We start from the raw sequence: 19626 nt of genomic DNA, 5'->3' as shown, positions 1-19626 counted from the left end.
ACAAGGCTCTGGGAGTGGGGCTTAGGGGTTGGGGGTGCAGGTGGTCTTTCCCTTCTCAGCCCATGACCCACAACCGGGAGGAGCAAGGAAGAGACAGGTTGAGGTAGTCAACAAAAGACTGTGGTGCTGGTGTCATCATAAAGGCTTTGGCTTCCACGATCACAGTCCGCTCTTTAGTGAGAGGCGGTGGTCTGGTGGAGAGAGATGGCCTCCACCTCAGTCCACTGGGGAGGAGGCTCTTCTCAGCCAGACTGGCTGACCTGCTCGACCGGGCTTTAAACTGAGCCCACCAGGGGTTGGGGGGATTACCACCACTGCTGGCCCACTGGGTAACCCTTATAGATCCAGTGGGCCAAGGCACTTAAGGGAACCCACCCCTACCCTACCCCCAGAATGATCTGTGGGGATGGCAAGGGCCACCAATGGGACACGTGCCTGCCTGTACACCAATGCCAGGAGCTTGGGGAATAAACAGGAGAAACTGGTCCTCCTGCTAAACAAGAATAATTATGACCTCATAAGGATAACAGAGACCTGGTGGGACTCCACCTATGACTGGGCCACAGGTATAGATGGCTTTACTCTGTATAGGTGTGATCGTGCAGATAAAAGGGTTGAGGGTGTAGGCCCCTATGTCAAGGACAGCTACACATCCCTTCAAATTGATATCGGCACCCAGGAGGGATGACTGGAGTCTCTCTGGGTCAAAATACACGGGGACCGTGGCTCAGGGGACCTCATGGTAGGAGTCTACTACAGACCTCCTAACCAGAAACGAGAGCTGAACCAGGAATTCACCAGGGAACTGGCTGATGTTGCATGCTCTTGATGCATGGTTGTCATGGGGGAGCTACCCAGAAATCTCATGGGAAGAGCATTCAGCCAAATCCAATTGGTCGTAAAGCTTCCTCATGTGTGGATGAGCTCTACCTGACTCAAGAAGTCTATGGGCCAACAAGAGGCAAAGGGTTGTTGGACCTGATACTGGCCAAAGGGGATGACATAGTGACCTAAGAGCTGATGGAAAGTTGGGTGATGGTGACCACGAGCTGATCACCTTTTCTATTCATTGCAAAACTGGCAAGTCAGTCAGCAAAGCAGAAGTCCTTGACTTCAGGAAAGCTGGCTGATAAGGGAGCAATCCTGACAGCACAAGGGATCCCATCCCATCTCTGAGGAAGGGTAATAAAAGGGCGCAGCAACCCCCTTGGCAGGGAACCCCCTTGGCAGGGAACTCGAGGACCTCCTATGCCTCAAAAGAGAGACTGATAAAGGATGGAAGGTTGGAATTACCTCCAAGGAGGAGTACTCAGTACTGGTCTGTATCTGCAGGGAGCAGATCAGGAAAGCCAAGACTGCAACCAATCTGGCTTCACATATCAAGGATAACAAAAAGTCCTCTTTCAAATATGTAGGGAGTTGGAAAAGAAGCAAGGGTAACAATGGATGCCTGCTGAACCAAATGGGCAGTTGATAACCGACACGCAGGAAAAGGCCAACCTGCTTAACAGGTACTTCATGTCGGTCTTTCATCAGTCCAATGAGACCGCCCTGCCTAGCAAGGTGCAAGACAGCCAGGGTGAGGGCATATTTATACCCAGCATTGGTGTTGATCTAGTGAAGGATCACCTTGAGAGGCTGGATACCTTCAAGTCAGCTGGTCCCGACAGACTACACCCTAGGGTACTCAAGGAGCTGGCAGGTGTCATAGCTCAACCATTGGCAAAAATATTCCAAAATTCATGGTTCTCAGGTGAAGTCCTGAAGACTGGCAGAAGGCCAATGTGCTACCCATCTTCAAGAAAGGGCAGAAAGTTGATCCTGGGAGTTACAGGCCAATCAGCTTCACCTCAGTCCCTGGTAAGATTCTCCAGAAAATTACCAATGAGACCCTTCTGGGCAATATCCTGAGCGGGGTAGCCAGCATGGGTTTGTCGCAGGTAGGTCTTGGTTGACGAATCTCATCTCCTTCTATGACCAGGTGATATCACCTGGACAAGGGAAAAGGGATTGATGTCATATACCTGGACTTTAAAAAAGCCTTTGATCTGGTGTCCCATGACCTCATAGAAAAATTGGCCAAATATGGCCTCGGCTACACCACAGTCCAATGGCTGGGAAATTGGCTCCGAGGTCAGACCTAGAGAGTAGTGGTTGATGGCAGTGAGTCATTGTGGCACTCCATGACCAGTGGTATCCCCCAAGGCTCTGTTCTTGGACAGGTTCTCTTCAACACCTTTATCAATGATGTGGACATTGGTGTCAGAAGCGCACTGGCTAAGTTTGCCAATAACGCTAAACTTCGGAACATAGCGTCCACACCTGAGGACAGGCTAGTGATCCAGGCTGACTTGGGTAAACTTAGTAAGTGGGCGGACATAAACCTGATGATGTTCAATACTGATACATGCAAGGAACTGCACCTTGGGGGGTGGGGGGGGAACCTGTAGCATACTTATAGGCTCCGCAGCACTATGCTTGCTAGCACCACTTCTGAATGAGACTTGCCACTAATGCAATGTCACAGCTGGTAAAGCAAACAAAACCCTGGCTTGCATCTATAGATGTTTCTCAAGTAAATCCCAGGATGTCATCCTCCCCCTGTACTCAGCCTTGGTGAGGCCGCACTTGGAGTACTGCGTCCAGTTCTGGACTCCACAATTCAAGAAGGATGTCAAGAAGCTTGAGAGAGTCCAGAGGAGAGCCACGTGTGTGATCAGAGGGGAAGAGAATAGGCCTTACGAAGAGCGGCTGAGAGCCATGGGACTCTTCAGTCTGCAAAAGCGCAGGCTCAGGGGGGACCTGGTGGGTACATATATGTACACAAGGGGTGTTCATCAGGATCTGGGAGAACATCTGTTCACCAGAGGGCCCCAAGGAAAAACAAGGACAAATGGTTATAAACTCCTAAAAGACTGTTTTAGGCTGGCCATAAGAAAAAAATTCTTAACTGTCTGAGCCCCCAAGACCTGGAATAGACTCCCTCCAGAGGTGGTGCAGGCACCTATTCTGGACTTATTCGAGAAACGTTTGGATGCTTATCTTGCTGGGGTCCTTTAACCCTAGCTGACTTCCTGCCCCTGGGGCAGGGGGCTGGACTTGATATTCTTTGAGGTACCTTCCAGCCCTAACATCCATGCAACTAGTTCCCCATCCTTGTTTTATTCTAACCAGATATACATTCTCTACTGCATACATAATCTCTGGGCAACTCCCAGAAGAAAGGCAGTCCGGGCAGGGTCCTTGGACACTGCTATGCTGATACTAACATGGATGGTCTGACTCTGGCTCTCATGCTCCCCCCACCCTCCCTTTCCTGGGAACCCTTTTAACCTCCTGCCAGCTAATTATCTGGCCCCTTTGCCGAGACAGCATGTAAGCCCTGGCAAGCCTACAGCCTGTCCCAGGCTCCTTGAGCCGGCAGGCTGCTCCCTGTTACTGAATTTCTTTGTGACCTTGGGCAATCACCTAACTTTTCTTTGCTTGAGTTTACTAGATGCACATTTACATGGCAATCTCAGCTTCATAGCTCATGTAGCTCTGTATGGTGGTTTCCAAATACTCTGAGTCTCAGACGGTCTCTTTTTGAGAGGGTTGTTAGTAGTTAGAGGCCAGTCCACCCTGCAGTGTTACTTACTGCCAATCTATCATGTTAGAAAGAAAGCAATGGGTATATCAGTTCTCCTGTAGCCTCTGTGATCAAGGTCTAGAGATGGTGCAGGATGTATGATTAGATCATAGAGATCAGTCTGAGGTGTAAAGTGCATACACAATGTCCCAAATCTTGGAGGTTTTTGGTGCCCCTATAGTGCTGTGTAATTGTCATTCTGGTGAACACTGTGGCAGAAACCTCCAATATGCAATGTGCCGTAGCAATGTGCTTATGCTTAGCCACTGTGGTTAGATACAGTAGCAGACAGGGTAAGGGGGTGGTGTTGGGAATGCTGCATGCTTGTGGTTACTGACCTAGGGGACAAGGAGTCCATATCCTAACCAAGAACATTTTGAGTCATTTCTACAGCCACCCATAACAGGAGGGAGGGAAAGAAGAAATGTGTCCTCTTGCCAGTTTCAAAAACCTCAGGGATTTCCTGAGTCCACGCTTCAGATCCTCCACTGGTGTAAAGCAAAATAATTATATTGACTTGCATGAAGCAACAAGAGTTTACAACCGCCCCACCATCAGTGCTGTATGTTCCACTGTTCTACTGCCCAACTCTCAATTGCCCATTTTACCCACTTGCTCACCCCTGCCAACTTCTACAATGCCTTTTGGAACACCAGTACAGCAAGTTGTGCAAAGCTGAGCACTGGGGTTTCAGCTCAGAATTTATATAGCTCCTGGGAAGCTGCTCTGTTATTCACTTCTGGACTGTTTTAATGTAAACCACTTCGTATGGAGCTGCTTGAAACTGCCATACAATTCGCATTTTGCTCCAGAAACTGTGGCCCTTTGGAGTAGGAGATTAGGCCAGTTTGCTTCAGATGAAGGCCTTGCTTATCTGAATATCATTTGCATAGCATGTTGCATTTAATCCTAATAATGCATAAACTGTCCCATTCTACATGTGTGGCTTTTTCATAAATCAAGATCTTAAGTCTGCCTAGTTCACTTCTTTGTTTTAGTGGATGGTGATGAATTGTGCTTTTGGATGATAAAGTGGCACCATGATATCAGCAAGCAGGACTTGTATGCAGCTGACTCTTGCTACACCAAAGGGATCAGCTTTTTCCAGAAGGACAATGCCAAGAGCATTCACAAAACACCTTGGTTTGAGCTAAAAATATGACTAAATACACAGCCTAGATTATGGAGGGCAAACTAAATCAGTGGTCTCTCAACCTTCTCTGGCCCTTGACAGTCATGCAGAACAAGTAATGCAGCACAGGCAAGGTCATGATCTGTTCTGCCTGTCAGACTTGTTTTTAACCTATTAAGTGTCTATGAGCAACATCAGAGGGTCTTGCAGGCAGTGTGTCGTCTGTGAGTCAAGGGCTGAGGACCACTGAACTAGATAATTGTAATAGAGCCTCTGGTCTTAGAACACAGAATCTATAAATGAATGCAGGGTTGGAAGCACATGTTCCTTTTAATGTCAGGATCCTTGTCTCTTAGTTATTCTTTGATTGATCTTAAAGAACCTTGCTTCTCATAATAGGTGACTGCTTTTTTTTCTAAAGTTTTTTGGGTTAGTTTAATAGAGACATGAGAAATATGCACAAAATGAGAAGGAACAAAGTTGGATTTGGTGCTGAAACTGCCCTAACATGCTGATTGAACCCAAATACGGGAGGTGCACTGGGACCATGTTCACCCTGTCGACCACTTATTGTCTCACTGTTTCTTTCTGTTCCCCAGACATCAGCATTCATCTGTCTTCTGTTTTGGGTTTTGTTTCTGTTTTTTTTAAACCTGGGCTGTACATGCTTTGGGGCAAGAACATTCTTTGTGTTTTCTGTTTGTATAGGCACTGATGTGCTACTGCAACATGACTAAATAAAACATGCCAAATTTACACTTTTTTAGTTTCAAAAGAAAAAAATAACTTAAAAGTAAGGACCTCTTCTTTGTGTGCTGCACCATTGCATTGGATCCATGGTATTACCCACCTAAAGGGAGTTCAGCCTTGTGGATAGTGGTTTGTGGTATTTTTTGTACTTCTGCAAATCTGAGACGGGAATAAAAAAAGACCTGTAAATTAATACAAAGAAACCTGCCCCCTGCCAAGAACAACCTGTGTTTAGTGTTTTAAGCAGCGGTGCTATTTAACCACTTCAAATGCAACAGATGACAATTCTATTTGCATTTTATCATATGCTGCCCTGGGTGTGTAAACTCTCATGCTGGATATTTTGGGTATACAGCTTTATGCAATATTACATCTATAACACACACACCCACATACACTATATATAAAAATGTGGAGACTTTACCTATGTTTGTATCAGCTGCAATCACCGTCACAAGATTTCTTGGATTTCAAAGTGATGCTATACAATAATATTAATATTTAATACTTGTATATTCCTTCATATGTGGAATACATGTATCACTAAAAAGAAAAGTTTTGCTAGATTTGCAACAAGGTCTCTGATTTGACTTTTATCATGGGAAGTTAAACAAGCTCCATGAAGATCAATCTGGTTTGGTGTGGAGTGGGCACGGTAAACAACAGCAGCCCTTGATGCACACTTTAGGTGTAACAGCCAGGCTAGTAAGAAACATTTTAGAAAAGGCAGTGAGAATGAGAGAATTTAAATAGAAACTGATTTCAGTAAGTTGCACTACATATATTTTCTGACTGGGGCTAAACAGAGTGAAAACCCCTATCATTCTGAGGCTGCAGGCATGCAAATCGTAAAACCATAGAAATTTAGGGTTGGAAAAGACCTCAGGAGGTCATCTAGTCCAACCCCCTGCTCAAAGCAGGACCATCCCCAACTAAATCATCCCAACCAAGGCTTTGTCTAGCCAGCTCTTAAAAACCTCTAAGGATTGAGATTCCACAACCTCTCTGGGTAACCTGTCCCAGAGCTTTACTACCCTCCTAGTGCTTTCAGGTAGTTGAAGGCTGCTATTAAATACCCTCTCAGTCTTCTCATCTGCAGACTAAGTAAGCCCAGTTCCCTCAGCATCTCCTCGTAAGTCTTGTGCCCCACTCCCCTAACCATTCTTGTTGCTCTTCATTGGACTCTCTCCAATTTTTCTGCATCTTTTCTGTAGTGGGGGGCTCAAAACTGAACACAGTACTCCAGATACTCCTCACCAGTGCTGAACAGAGGGGAAGAATCACTTCCCTGGACCTGGACCCAGTATGCCATTAGCTACCTTGGCAACAAGGGCACACTGCTGGCTCATATTCAGTTTATTGTGCACTGTAACCCCCAGGTCCTTTTCTGCAGAGCTGCTGCCCTGCCAGTCAGCCCCCAGGCTGTACTGGTGCATGGGATTCTTCCATCCTAGGTGCAGGACTTTGCACTTGCCCTTGTTGAACCTCATGCGATTTATTTTGGCCCAATCCTCAAATTTGTCTAGGCCACTCTGAATCCTAGCCCTACCCTCCTGTGCATCTACTACTTCCCCAAGCTTGGTGTCATCTGCAAACTTGCTGAGGGTGTACTCTATGCCATCTTTCAGGTTGTTGATGAAGATATTGAACAAAACCAGCCCCAGGACCAACACCTAGGGCACTGTGCTTGACACTAGCTGCCAACTAGACATTGGGCCACTGATAACTACTCTCTGAGTCTGATACTCCAGCCAGTTTTTTTTATCTACCCTACAGTCCATTCATCTAGCCCATACTTCATTAGTTTGCCTAAGAGCATGTTGTGGGAAACCATACTGAAAGCCTTGCTAAAATCAAAGTATATCACATCCACTCATCTCCTTGCCTCCACAGAGCCAGTCAACTCATAGAAAGCAATCAGGTTGGTCGGGCATGACTTGTCCCTAGTGAATCCATCAGGGGACAGATCTAATCTGTGGGCTAGGGGCTGAGCACCTCAGTTTAGACTCTAAAATAAAACCACAGCAGATTCGTATCCTATTCGAATCATAGAAAATTAGGTTGGAAGGAGGGCTGTTCCTAATCACCTTGTCCTCCAAGTGCTTGGAAATGGATTCCTTGAGGATCTGCTCCATGATTTTTCCAGGGACTGAGGTGAGGCTGATTGGTCTTCCTTTTCCCCTTTCTTAAATATGGCACCATAATTTGTTAACCCCCTTCTGATCATCTGGGACCTCTCCTAATCGCTATGAGTTTTCAAAGATGATGGCCAGTGGCTCTGCAATCTCATCATCCAATTCCCTCAGCACCCTCAGGTTCATCCCATCCAGCCCCATGGACTTGTATCTGTCCAGCTTTTCAAAATAGTCTCTAACCTGTTCTTTCACCACTGTTGGTTACTCTCCTCCTCCCCAAACTGTGCTCCCAGGTGCAGTAGTCTGGGAGCTGATCTTCCCTGTGAAGATGGAGGCAAAAAAGGTATTGAGCACTTCAGCCTTTTCTGCATCCTCTGTCACAAGGTTGCCTCTCCTTTTCAGTAAAGGACCTACATTTTCCCTGATCCTCTTCTTGCTAGCAACATACTTGTAGAAACCCTTTTTGTTACCCTTCACGTTCCTTGCTAGCTGCATCTCAGTTGTGCTTTAGCCTTTCTGATTTCATCCCTACATGCCCAAGAAATGGTCTTATACTCCTCTCTAGTTGTTTGTCCAATTTTCCACTTCTAATAAGCTTCCTTTTTGTGACTAGTTGGCTGCTCCAGCACTTGCACCTGGATTGACTGTGCACTGCTGTATTGTCCTCTCAGCAGATATCAGGGTGATTGAAGTCCCCCATGAGAACCAGGGCCTGTGATCAGGCAACTTCTGTTAGCTGTTTGAAGAAAGCCTCATGCACCACTTCCTCCTGGTCTGGTGGTCTATAGCAGACCCCCACCACGACATCCCCCTTGTGCTCTTCCCCAGGCCTGTTGAAAGTCTCTGGGTTAGGGTCAATCTCCAGTTTCCTACTGGAGCTCTGAGAAGTCATATGGCTCTTCTACATACAGCACGACTCCTCCTTCTCCCCTGCCTGTTGTTTCTGAACAGTTTGTACCCATCCATGACAGTGCTCCAGTCATGTGAGCTGTCCCACCAAGTCTCTGTTACTCCAACCACATTGTAGTGCCGTGACTGTGCAAGGACTTCCCATTCTTCCTACTTGTTTCTCAGGCTCCATGTGTTTGTGTACAGGCACCGGAGGTAACTACTTGATTGCCCTGATTTCTCAGGAAGGATTAGAGCACCTCCCCTGCTGCCCCCTCCTGCTTGCTCTTCCTCCAGGTCTCCCGCTTCCCCACTTACCTCTGGGCTTTGGTCTCTTTGGTAAATGCTAAGATGTGGACAGGTCCCGCTGACATTCCTGGTTTACCCATGTTGTCACCCTAGTAGCCATCTTGTGACCATTAGGCCTGTGCAAAGTGGCTAGTATTCGCTTCGGATTCGGATCTGGCCGATTTGGGGGACAGTGATTTGATTCGGTGATTCGAATCACTGCCCTGAATCAATTCAGCCGAATCGCCCAGGCCCGTCATCTGCCCAGCCCAGCAATGGCTGCCCTGCCTACCCCAGCTCCCAGCACTTGTTAAAAAAAAGCCCCAACTCAGCGGCTGCTGCGGGGTGCGGGGTGATCCCCGCTGCCCCTCACTGCCCCACACTGCATGGGGGGCTCTGCCACGAGCCCCCACCCACCCACTGTGGCTCCGGTCTTTTAAGAACAAGAAAACCAAAAAACCCCCTCGCTGCTCCTGCAAGACAGAGAGCAATCCCCACTGCCCTGCGCGAGGCTCTGCATGAGCCCCCTGAAGCCCCGAGGCTGCTGCAGGAGCGGTGAGTCCTGGGGCTTTTCTCCCTTTTTTTTTTCTTAAAGGGCTGGAGTTGGCTCAGGCAGGGCACCCATGGCAGGGTTGGGGGAGTGGGGGGTCGGGGGGCTAATGCAGAGTCCCCCATGCAGCATGGGGCAGTGGGGGGCAGCAGGGATCACCCCCCTGCCCAGCAGCACCTGGTGAGCACCAGGGCTTTTTTTTTTAAAAGGCCGGGAGCTGGGGCTGACAGGGCAGCCAATGGGGCGGGGCTGGCCCCCACCATAGTCTCCCCCGGACCCTTCTCCTCCACCCCTAGTACTTACCAGCTTGGAGTGGCTGCAGCTCCCAGGTGCAGACACTGGGGACTGCCCGAATCATCAAAGCTGTCTGAATCTCTTTCCAAAGATTCAGAGAGCTTTGAATTGATTCAGACCTTTTCTTTGGTCCCCTGATTCGATTCAGATTTGGAGATTTGACCACCAAATCGGGCTGAATCTCCTCCATATCAAATCACCACCTGAAGCTTCACACAGCCCTAATGAACATGCTTCCTGACTCAGTCATGGTTGAGTGGAGACTGGACTTTATTTTTCAAGGCCTACTTTACTCTGCAGTCCATTATCCATCTGAGTTTAACCTAGGTACAAGCACAGCTCTAAATATGAATCTTATTCAATGGGGTCTCCAGGATCTTTCAGCTGGCCTGTTCAAATGGGGTCAAACTCTTGAAAGAAACATTCTCAGGCCTAGGTATAGACTGAGCTAACATGGTTTGGTGCCATCCAGGAGGGGTGTCTAATCAAAGCAGATTTGCTCCTTATTCTACTTAACCAGGGTTCTGAAGTGGTGGTATTAATTAGGTATGAATGAGCTTTGGGCCTAAATATGATGCAAAACCCAGGAAAACTGGAATAGAGTTGATCTCTCAAATCAACTTGAGACAAACCTATTTCAAGACATGTCCCTTCTGGCATGCTGCTTTTGTAGAGTGGTAATTAGAAGCCCGGGCTCTGGTGACTTTGTGCTCCAATTGGTGTTGCCATAGCACTCCATGCTTTGAGAGTTATTTTGGTGTGGGAAGCTTCAGCATTCCTGCTCCGTTTTTTCATGGCCTTGTATCACATGGTATGTTGCCACATCCTTTGGCCCTTAAATAATTTCTCCAACCCCTGCAGACCTGCAATTATCTCAACACCTAGCATTGTCATTTTATGAAGAAATTATAAAACTCCATTTATTGTAAATGCCCTTAAAAATTACTCCTACCTCATTTAGAATGTCCTGCTCTAATAACTTCAATTTTAGCCCTTTGGTTTGGGTCATTTGTCCTTGTTTTTTTTTGTTTTAAACAGCCAGCTTAGCATGACTGGCCACCAGCAGCCTCTGAGGTATATCAGAAATACAGGGAAAGGAAGGTTGCTATTACAGAGGTAAGACAGCATAATGCTAACCCAGGGTATGGGCTACTGGGTGGGATAACCTTCAGAGAATGACGTAGACCTGACTTGTATTTCCAGACTTCACTGAGGTGAGAACGGGGTGTTCTTCAGTCCCCCTTTGCAGGGAGTGCTTGGGAGAACATTGCTGCTACTTCCATGGCTCACTGACCAAAAGGCAGGCTAGATTTGCATCTTATAGACTAATTAAATCAGAGATTCATAGCATTAGCTTTAATAAGCGGCAGGCTTACTTCATCAGATGCTGGGAAGAGACGTGCAGGAAGCAGAGCTGCTAAATAGAAAGCACTGGTTAGAATACAGTTGGTAGAGAAAGGGAGGAAAAAGAAAAGGAGGAGAAAGACACTGCTGAGAAAGGTAAGGTGGGTAGAAGCAAGAAAAAGCAGTTAACCCATAGGGGGTATAAAAGCTAATCCAGGTAGGTAGGGAAATACTCCATCCTTGGAGGTTTTTAAAGCCTAGCTTGACAGAGCCCTGGCTGAAATGATCTAAATGGGGCTGGTCCTGCTTTGAGCAGGGGCTTGGACTAGATGACTTCCTGAAGTCCCTTCCAACCCTCATTTTCTATGATTCTAATGGGATAAAAATCTGCTGTAGTCTTACTTTAGAGTCTAAACTGGGGTGATCAACCCCTAGCCCATGGATCAGATCTGGCCCCTGCTACCACGTTATTCAGCCCACAGGGCTCCTCATGAGCCTGTGGAGAGCCTCACAGGCTGTGGCCTCGCATACTAAATAGGGTGCACAGGGTGGCTCAGGGCCTGATCCTAGCACAGGGGGCCCTGGAGGCCAGTTTTTTTCTGATACAATATGGTAGTGATATGGGCATTGCAAGCTTTCCCAGGAGTGTCCAAGAAATGAATTTGCAGAGGGGAGTAGTCCAGAGTGAGTTGATGGAGGGATGGAAGTTGTTAAAGGCCTGGTAGAATTTCTCAAGAGATTCCTTCCCATGTGTCCATGTAAGGAAGATGTCATCAGTGTACCTTCTGGTATACTGGGAGGCTGGGGGGTGAGAAGGCAGCTGTAAATCCATTTTTGTCTCAATTCTACAGCTTCTGTCTGCCCCAAATCTTCATCCCAGGTCTCCAGAACATGCATGCTCTGGTTGCTTATTGAATGCCAGAGTCTGAACCTGTGGAGCTTCACCTATCTCTGGTTATGAAGCAATACCCTGTGGCAACAGTTGCAATGGCTTTGCTCTGCAACCCCGTTCCTAGAATGCAGAGAGGAGGCATTGGATCTGTCTAACATGGTTAGAACTAGAGATGAGCCATAACTAGAACCCACAACCCTTCAAGCTTTGGGTGTGTACCACATTTGGGTTCCTGCCCAGGCCCATCTCTCCAGGATGGATTTGAACCCTGTCGTGTTCCAGATCAGTCCAAGCTTATCTTCACTTGGACCCTAGCTGTCCCCAGCAGGAAATGCAGTGAGAAGGGAGTGCACATGCTGTTTGTGGGGTGAGTCAAAGAGCTTGCATTCCACGTTCCCAAAAAGATTGAGCTAAGTTCTGATCAAGTTGCGGCTTTGTTTTCCGGGGGCCTGCTGCAAAGCCAGCACTTATTCCCCAGCTCTGTTTGCTGGCTTCCTCATATTGCCTAATCCATAGTTCTTCCTCCCTCACCCCCTTTTCTGCACGTCTAGCAGTGCTTGCTGCCTATTCAGCTGTTGCACAATGGCAGATAATTTGGTTTTTGATTGTAGGGGATTAGATGGATTTAAAGATTTGGGTTTATTGCTTTCACGATTATAGTCAAACCTTCTTAATATCACTCCTGGTTTATAACGCATTCCCTCTTCAACCCCCTGAGCATTTATGATACCACAGGAGGCAGCTTTGTTTATTACCAATTCTTCTTAGTATTCAAGTATGTCTGCAGTCCCCTACAGGTGACACTGAAAAGCCTGACAGTAGTGTGCCTACATATTTTGCTGGATCTAATAAGTACCGTCTTACTTGTATCTTCTGTTCATACATCAAACCTTCCTCAAGTGAGTAAAACTGCTTTATTTCCCTGCCTTGTCTCTATGGTTCTGTAATGCTGTAGTTACAATCAAGGAGTGGATGGCTCAGGTGACTGGTAATGGGTTTACTGAGCCTTTCATCTTGGTGGCCTGTGTTAAATGAGTTCATAGTCTTGGTTCTAAAGGATATGTCTTCATGCTGCAAAACTGGCATGTTTGGCATCTTTGTCTCTCACAGCTAAGGAACTCTCTCAAAATAAGCTAGATCCTGTAAGGGGAGTCAGTTGAGTTTCACCTCAGCCTAAGGAACAGATGACTGGAGGACTGGACTTACTGGCCCCTTCTTATGTCTCTAAAGGGATGGAAAGGAACCCTAAGCTGAGGCTGCAGCACACTCTGGGGAAGTGTGTGTGTGTGGAGCTGTCAAAGGTTTTTCACTGGGTGATCCAGGGACTACAAATTCAGGGAGTGTTGAGTATGGACAAGCCACAGCCCAGAACCTAGGTGCTGTGTCCTGTAGGAGAGGGTTGGCATGGTTTCCCCCTTACTGTACTATCTAAAGGGACAATGCAGGCTCCCTTTATTAACAGAGTTGGAAACCTGAGTCCATGGGAGGGTTAGCCAACAAGGAAGAGTCAGAAAAAAGGACAAGGGAGCACTAGGGAAATGTGAAGCACCCCCTTGCTGGTACAGGTGGTGTGCACATCCTGCACTGGCAGGACAAGTGCCAGCTGGTATCCAATGAGGGCAAACTAGCTGTTTGGCAGGGGGCAGAAACCCCTGAACAAACCGGAGAGAGAGACTACGTAGCTTGTGGGACTTCCTTCCCAGAAGGGAAGGACTCTAAGAGGGGGCTTGGTCATTGCCTGCAACCCTCCTTTGCCTCAACTCTCATTTCTGCTGGGGGAAGGACAGGATACCATCACTGAGAAGTGGAAACTGAAGCTTTGCAGTGTGGTCAGTTGACAGGAGGGAGTAATACCAATGACATAGTCCAAGTACTGGATCAGCTGTGGGTGCCACCTTTCCTTCCTGACCTCTGGGTCTTCCCTTCACTAGAAAATTCAAATCTGTTGGAATTGGCCACATTGAGCTCAGTTTGTTTTTATGGTGTGAAACTTGGCTCTGTAGCCCAGGTGAGCTGGGACTGTTGTCTTGCACCATGCCATGTTTGTGAGCAAGCTCTGCAAGAACCAGGAGGCATCCACCCCAGAGCACATGGGAGTTACTTTGAGTAGATGTAGGGAAAAGCAGTCCTGATAACTGTTCCAGTACTAACCAAGGGATTTGTTGTGACAGGGAGGTGTCAGCACAGTACTCAACTAACCAGGGAAGGACATGAGAATAGTCATCTGGAAAGAGACCATTTAACTGGTGTGTATAAATAAGACCCACCCTATGCTACCCAGCTGTTCTTGCTGCCCATAACACCCAAGCCATCTGAGCATTGGCCTTACCAGAGATCCCTTGCTTCTACCTTTTACATCAGTGCTTCTCAAAGTGGTGGTCTGCAGCGAGTTGCCAGGAAAGAGAGAAATATATTTTCAGAAGCATAACATCGATACGTCATAGCGCCACAGTTTGTACGTTCCAACACTCCAGGTGACATCACATTGTGCGGGGTGAGGAAAGAGAAAGAAACAGCCGGTCATGCATTTGTGTAGCGTTGTTACGCACAGTTGCTGCCACCGGCTGAACCGGGCACCAGTCCCTGGCCCACTGGAAAAAAAATTGCCGGTCTGCCACATCAGATAGTTTGAGAAGCACTGTTTTACATGACACCACATCAAATCCTCTGATTTGTGTGTGCACATACGTGAAATTTCTGGTGGCTCTCCCTCAAGACTGTTAGCTGAGGAACTGGAAGCTGCCGCTCGGACCTGCAGGATTCTTTTCTAGCTTCCTGATCGCAGGCAGAAATCCTGCCCCTTTCCTTCCTCGTCACTGCAGCTCTGTAGAAGATGAAGAGTTAGTGTGCTCCCTGTCTCAAGGGCATCCCTGTATCAAATGACCTATGGGAATTACATGCCCATCTCCCGCAGACCTGAGGGTTGGCATGTTTCTTTTGGTACTCTCACTGCTACATCTTGTAGCTGTGTCCTCATAATGGACATGTCATCCTGCCACTATTCTCTGGCTCAGACTCTGCTAGGTGATGACATGGCATTGCAACAGCCTCCTGGGTGGTGGGCAAAAGGTATCCCTCCACCCACTTCATCACCCACAGAAATATATCCCAAGTACCCCTGGCATGGAGAGGGCTAGGCAGCACAGCCTGATATGGAGTCAAATACTTTATTCACCATGAGATGCAGGAGCATATGCAATGAGAGCTAATGATGTCTAGCAGCACGCAGATGGACTAATTAACACCAGCCCCCATATTGCAGCAGTGAAACCAAAGCACATGACCATCCAGGGGATGTGGCTGACAGACTTGCTGTAAGAGCTGGGATCAGCGCTCATGAGTCCATGATTTCTAGTCTGGTGCTCAGCCCACACTGTCAGCATGTGCTTCAAGGATAACAGACAAGGTGATAATTTCCTGTATGGTTTTCAAGTCTATTTAGAGCATCCCTGTGTGTGACTTTCTTGTGTCAGCAGGGGGAGCTGTTAGTACTATATATGCCATATGGTATAATGGATGCTGGGGTAGTGAGCCTGCAGTAGGAGTGCAGCTAGCATTCTGTGATTGGTGATGCCTGTGTGCTGTTAATGGCTAAGGTCACAGTTAGGTGGATAAAGCTGCTTTCCCAGATAGACCAGCTTCCTAACCCTACCTCATCTTAGGTAGGCCAAGACCCTGAAACTAGAGTACACATAGCTCAGACATGGGTCCACAAACTGAGGGAGGTGATGCTGTGAAACATTGGACTGTGAGTTTTCTAATTCCCTGCCTCCATTCACACTGCCAGGTGCGGACTGAGTTATAGATTAGCCACAGAGAACAAAGCAAGTCATTAAAAGTACAGCACCCAAAATGTTCCCATTCTGAGGAAAACCCAATCTGGAAGGAGCAATTGTACTGGATGATTCAGCTTACTCAGACAGACTTGCAGTTGCCAAGCAGGTGACAAGCAGAACCTGATGTGGATTTCTGTGCTCCTCTGGTATAAATGGCATATGCCCTTGACTGTAATGGAAAAAGATGGAATCAGAATGGATCTACACACAATTCCTTACCTTGGTGAATGGAGACATATGTTTAATTTTCTGTTAATGCAGCCTGGGAGTTCTGGCTTATTGTCTAGTGCACAAATAATGATCACTATTGGCAAGAGGCAACCCTGCTTGATACGTGCAGGTTTTTCCAGTATTCCTCTGGAGCTGCTATCTGTAATGTTGCAGTGGTGAAACAGTGGTCACTGGGTTAAAATCCTCCACAGACACAAGCTCTGTGGTTTGTTGGCTTGTATGTTTGCCCTGTGTGCTGTGTTGCTCATTCCTAAAATAGAACAAGTCTGTTCAGAAAGTCCCCTGCACCAGCTGAATGCATGGATCCATTTCTGTAACTCGCTAGATGGGAGCCTGCATATGAGGAAGAGGAGGTGCCAAGTCTGAATGTATGTGCTTGGCTGATGACCATAGTACATGCATTTATGCAGCTACTGATGTTGACAGAATGGCAGGCATCCTTTGGGCTGAATGCTTATGAACCTCAGCTGTTTGGCTTGAATCTTCAGAGCATGCTGTCTCACTCTCTGTTGGGAGGAGCATGTGGTAAGATGCCTTTATAAACAGTGCCTAGTACTGCTACCTGATCTGCTGGAACCTAAGTTATGGGAGAGCATCCCTCTGCTCAGCCAATAGATCTATTCTTTTTGTTGGCTCAAATTTTAACCCCTTATTTTCCTAGACAGGCTGGTTGGAGGAACATGGAGTGCAGACCCCCTTCCTTACAGTTCTCTGGAGGGGTCTCTGCTGTCCACTCACTGCAGCCAGCTGGCAGCATTTAGGAATAGCATGTGGCCACCCAGAGTCGTGACAAAGTGGCCGCCAACCAAGCAACTTTAGTGAGTATGGAAATGCCTGCCAAAGCAGTGACAGATGCTGAATCACAGGTTATTGGGAGCCTGTAAACGGTCTACTAAGCCTCATTATTAAGGTACAGAATTAGCAGCCTTAGTCAATGCATTCCACTCTGTTTGTGGGCCAAAGGAAGAGGCTTAAGGCTCTAGCCTCATTATAATTGCACTGTGTAAAATGTAGGCTGGCATTAGCAGGAGCTGTTTGTTTAAGCATTTCAAAGTCTGGGTCAGGAGTATGGAGGGAGCTCTTGTTTTGTTTAAGGGTACCAGGAATGAAAGTATGATAAAGCTCTTTGATACCAGTACTCTTTCATGAAAACACAAAGGTCTCTGCCTAAGATATGGGGACCTCCCTGTAAATACAAAGACTGTCTCTGCTTAAAGTGTAAATAGACCAGATTATTTTATCCCCATTTCACAGATGGGGAACATAGAGATTACACAACATGCCCAGAAAATCACTGGAAAGGAACTGGGATTGGAACTCAGGTCTTTAAGGTCAGTGCTCTGACTATGAGATCACGTTTCCTTCCTGCACCAATCCCTTGCAAGAAGCTGGATTTAACAGCACTTTGCTGACAGTGAGTCACAGTCGGGTTAAGTGACTTGCCCAAGGCCTTGGGTATCAGAAGGATCTGAAATAGAATCAAGGACCCCTGACCTTTTGTTCAAACCACGTGACTGCACTCTGTGGGAATTAAAATAGATATTTTTTAGGCTGTAGGCAGCAGGACACAACTAGCATGTACCAGCTCTTGTCCCTAGCCAGGAAGATATAACAGCAGCTAAGTAGTATGAACAGAAAGCACATAGCAAACTATACAGGGGTTTTGATCACTGTGAGGGTGGGTTTTGAGGGGTGTCCTGCTCATCTCCCTTTTAGCTCAGCAGCTGGAATGCTTGTCCAGGAATGAACTTCCTCATCCAAATGATGACTCTGCCGTCAACATGATTTTCCTAATTGCAGCAGCGTTGTTCTGCTGTTATGTAGATGTTTGTTTACAGGGCTGTGTGTATAACACCCTCAGGGTCATGTACATGGGGAGCATTGCAGGGAATTTTATGTTGCAGTGAGGTGTGAAGGTGCACAGTAAGCAGCTTGCAGCTGGGCATCACTGCCAAGTGGGCCATAGGAAAAGATCCTGCTTATACAACATGTCTCACTGGCTCTGGTACAGCCTTGGTGCTCCTTTGATGAACAATGTTGTGTCACTTAGGTTTTAGATGTAACCTCAATTTCAGTTGGGTATTACTGCAATCCAAGTCCCATAGTGCTGTGTGCTGTACATATTGCCTTGTGGGAGAAAGTATATTTTACTTTGAGAAAACCATTTTGCCCTAGAGGCAGACAAACAACAGAAATGGAAGAAAAGGAAACTAGACTGAGAACCCCATGATCTGACCCTCCCTTTAATCATGACCTATGGCATCTGCCAGAGAGTCGGTGGCTCTAGGATTGGCCTTTCTAGCTATCAACGGACTCATCTACAACTCTTTACTTGACCCATGGGAGTGATCATCCTTGACCATGAGAGATCACCATGCATACAAAGTAAGAAGTCCCTTCCCTAAAGAGCTTATACTCTAAGCAAGACAGACAGACGAAGTGAGAGAAGGGGCAGTGATGAGTGACCTGCCCAAGGGCAGGCAGCAGATCCTTGGTAGTACTGGGACTGGAATCCAGGACTTGGTACAAGGCATGTGTGTACATGTCTGGATTGGTTCTGCTGCTTATTAGCCTTGATCTTAAATGTGTGCACAGAGTAGGGGGAAAATTAAAACGTAAATCAAATGAAACGTTTTAGGACCTAATCCAAAGTCTTATCAGTGGGCTTCAGATTCAGAGCAAAAGGAAGAAATACTCTAGGAATTTCTTTTTATCAAACAAATTACTTATACTACCTTGAAATGGTCTCAGCTTTTCTGTGGCCCAAGGTTGGCTCGCATCCAAGTTAATGGCAGTGTCTCCATTGATTTTGATGGTTGCTGAAACAATCCCTTAGAGCAATGCTGCACTTATTCAAGTGATCAGCTGCTGAATTTATGTGGAACTCGAAATGGAGGATCAGAAAGAAAATAAAATGAAAATCAGAATGATGTCTTTTTTTTTAACCGCTTCCTGTCTTTCATCCTACTAGAGTTAGGTACCAGATTGAGTTGAGAGAGGTTTTCTTCCCCACTACACACATTGTGGTTTGCTGAAACTTTTCAGATTTTTTTTGGAAAAATGAAATTGGCTTTCCAGTGAAACAACTTAGAATGGTCTCAGACACTTCCTGCAGAAATTTCCATTTTGATTAAAAAAAAAAAAAAAAAAAATCCATTTATCCTCTCACATCTCAAATGAAGAATTTCAGTCAGCTCCACTTGATGCACTTTGGCAGGACTGGTACAGATTCTTTCAGGCTGAGTGAACCTTTCCAAACACTGCTCACCGGCCAGTGAACAGAAAGGAATGGAAAAATATAGTCTGTGCTCCTTGAGAGGAACGATCTCCCCACTGTGCAGAGAGTGTCTTTCATACTACTTAATGGTTCTTGCGCAAGTGTTCCCAAACTACTTGCTCACTCTTGGGAGATTTCCTCAGACATATCTGACTCCTGGTTACAGTTTGCACCTACTCTTTTCCCCCCATCTCTAAAGGAGTTGTTCTTAAAACCTTCCTGTGCTCACATCATGGAAAGCGGATTACTCATCCTCTTAACAACGTTTCCCTCAAGTATTTTTAGGGACAAGGTTTTCTGTCACTTTCTCTTCTTTTTTTTTTTTTTTTTGCTTTCTGCCACATTGGTTTCATGTACAGTCCCTTTGTACCCATAGTGGCT

The sequence above is a fragment of the Crocodylus porosus genome, unplaced genomic scaffold (genome assembly GCF_001723895.1).
Source record: "Crocodylus porosus isolate Cpor-Errol unplaced genomic scaffold, CroPor_comp1, whole genome shotgun sequence".
NCBI lineage: Eukaryota > Metazoa > Chordata > Crocodylia > Crocodylidae > Crocodylus > Crocodylus porosus.
The sequence above is the reverse complement of the archived record's forward strand: the minus strand, read 5'-3'. Positions refer to the sequence as shown.